The sequence below is a fragment of the Lygodium microphyllum genome, chromosome 24, assembly GCF_053477565.2.
Source record: "Lygodium microphyllum isolate KBCC chromosome 24, Lygodium_microphyllum_v1.1.10, whole genome shotgun sequence".
Classification (NCBI taxonomy): Eukaryota; Viridiplantae; Streptophyta; class Polypodiopsida; order Schizaeales; family Lygodiaceae; genus Lygodium; species Lygodium microphyllum.
In genome coordinates, this window is record NC_141158.1 from 69,156,882 (window position 1) to 69,159,959 (window position 3,078).

At 40.0% G+C, this 3,078-nt stretch overlaps 1 long non-coding RNA gene across 1 annotated transcript; it reads left to right on the forward strand.

Moving 5' to 3' along the window:
* Positions 1-1,222: 1,222 nt before the first annotated feature.
* Positions 1,223-2,785, forward strand: LOC148015213 (uncharacterized). Its single transcript, XR_015688461.1, has 3 exons — positions 1,223-1,500; positions 1,651-1,938; positions 2,035-2,785. It is a non-coding gene; the product is annotated as an uncharacterized LOC148015213 (long non-coding RNA).
* Positions 2,786-3,078: the final 293 nt, after the last annotated feature.

Genomic DNA, 3,078 nt, shown 5'->3' on the forward strand with positions numbered 1-3,078 from the left:
CTAAGTTTTTTCCTTTTTAAAGTTAGGTTAGTTGTTGGTTCGATATCTTTGTTAGGGGTGTTACAGTGGCATGCTAGGTTGCTACAAACAAATGATAGCCCGTGCACATGAGCTACCATGGTAGAGGGTTATAGTGCAATATGAGCAACCATAGTAGAGGGTTGCTATTAACACATGATAGCTTGCACACATGAGCTACCATGGTGGAGTGGTATAGTTGAAATTTCTATGAATTATGGTAGCTCAATTAGCAATTTGGGTGCACATGAAGACTATGGTATTTGGTTAGAAAGTAAACCATCCTTTTAGGCATGTTTCATAAGCCTTCAATGCATGCACGACCCCTGAAAAAATGGAAGTTTTGTATTCACACATGTTCGGATGATATACATTAATTTAATTTTTCAGAGTCTCCAACAATGAAATAAGATTGGTGAATTGGAGTTCACTTCATCCCATGAACAAGCACTTTGAACCTTGCAACGAGAAGTTACGACATGTAGACTTTTGGGTGACGAGGATAGACTGCTCAAAATTTCCATCCACTGACATGTCAACACATGTCTATGCAGTAAGATTTGGTCTCGACGATTGTGAATCCCCTCTTAGAAGAGGCAAGTGAGGTTTAGCGATTTGTCTTGTCTTAGCATGGTAAAAACCCCTTAAGACACCTTCTCCCCGTACTTGTAGGGGTTTATCACAATTGGAATGAAGCTAGAGGGTCATTAATCTAGAGGTAACTTACCCTCTACCCTCTAATCTTGAGGTAACTTACCCTCTACCATGGTAGCCATGTGTGCGAGGCTTTGAGAGGCCACGCATACGATCAGGGTGGTGTGCAGCTGATGGGCGAGTTAAGAGATCCGGAGGCGATATTAGCAACGTGGTTAACCTAAAAGTGTTCGCCTCATTGGATTATTCTTCCGCACTAGCAAGGAATCGATTCCCTTCGATCATGTGCGCACGGCCGTCCTCCTCCAGCTACAGCCACCAGAGAGAGCCAGAATCAATACCCGACGTTACCTCGGAGGCGAAAACGACGTCTGGTCGAAGTGGGCGATTAGTCTATCATCGATTATTGTGTTTTATATTCGATTATTCGTCTATATTCATCGATTATTAGTTTATCATCGATTATTGTGTTTTACTGAAGATATTTGGCGACGTCGTGGGATACGGTTCTCTCCGAGTCTGCCTATATATACATATATAGAGTGATCGTCCTGTAATATCGAGTAGTAGTAGTACCGAGGATGGAGTCTAGTCTGCCGTCCTCGAGCAAGAATATCAAAAAACACGGGAAATTATTTATACCAGCACTTGTCCAGGCATCGAGCTGTGCGCACCCCGCCCCCCCCAAAAGGCTAACTCTGTCGAAGGCTTAATTTAGAGTATGCAGTCAAGAAGATATCTTCTTCCCTTCATCAACTATCAATCGATCAATTACGCCCTCAGAAATTCAGTCGGTCATGCCGGTTCTATCGAATCTCCGTTTCACAGGTTCAGTAATTCATGATGGGTCTCATACATCTTCGATTGTACAGTAATTCATGAGGGGTCTCATATATTCACTTCAATTAATGCCATGAGAGTGCGTACAGGAATATATAGATTATTGGCTTGCCTGAGTATAGATTATTGGCTTTGCAGTGGAACTAGCAGGCTTCAAGAGTAGATATTTGCCATTACATATATAATATATGGGTGCAAGAAAGGCTTATACCAGGAAACTTTGGATAGGATGTCTCTCAGATGGATGTTGATGATTGCTGTATGAACAAATTTGGCGCCTTCTATCTTTTACACACACACGAGTGCACATAAGGGTTGGCATGGGAAGCGTTGGATGCTGTGTCTACTATATATGGAAGCTGATTGCCATGCGAGCTAATATACATGATACTGTCGGACTGATATTTTCGAGAGGCTCTGCTAACAGTAAGCAAACAAGAGTTTCACTGTTTATCACTTTTTGTTTGTGTATGCTTGCTTTGGGTCTCTAAGACTTGCAGGACCTTGATGACGCATTGACAGCGCATGTTGTGGGACTCAGCTTGGTCGATGGAAGGAGCTTAGCTCTGTTAAAAGATTTACTGGATTGATGGGCAAGCTATACAAAAAAGCGAGACTAAGAAGAAGCATGTACCTATGGGATTAGAGAGGCTATATTCCCATAGGTATATGTGACTTCAGATGCACCTAAAATAGATATTCGAGACAGCATGATCCTAACTTACAAGGGCCTGATTGATTCTTCTTGAAGGAGGAAGAAGCATCTCCTTGACTGCATCCTCAAAGCCTTTGACAAAGTTACCCTTTTAGGGAATGTGCACTCGATGCACGGAAAAGTGCTTGATATCTTGTTCTTGTTGTTTTTGATTTCATCATGCTCGAGGGTGGCAAACTCCTTTCCCATCCCTAAACACTTGTCACTATTGGCTACTCATAGTACTATGAGCTAGTAGAGTAGTATCAACTGGCATGCAAAACACAACTCTTAATTCTAAGACATTCATTTGTGCTCCCATAGAAGTACACATCTCGTGGACGTGCTTTCAATGCACATCTGATTTGTTTGTGGATTAACGTCACTTGATCAAACCAATTAGTAATCTATCAACCATAAGAACAAAATCTAAAGGGTTTTAATCTATTATGCGAATTCTAAAGGGTTTTAATGTATGTATTAGGTACTTAATCCTACTATGCAAACTTAATATTGGCTAGGAAAGTCTTTTATGTTATTTTGATTAGACTTGTTGTGAAACTCTCCCTCAAAATTTTAAGGTATTATTTTGATGCTTAGAATGGCTAGTATGCTTAAAATCAACTATATGTAGGCAAAGCCCTTGTTATGATATATCACCTTATAGTTGGCTATTCAAAAGCAAATCCCTTGTCATTACATCAAAAGCAAATCCCTTGTCATTACATATCATGTTACCTTTAACATAGAACAATTTTATAATATCATAAAAAATTCACATCGTATTTGCTCAAATAGCAAATATATAGGAGTTGATAAAGCCTTTGCTTTAATTGTTATCATAGTAGTCAAATTGAATGATGTAGTCCTTT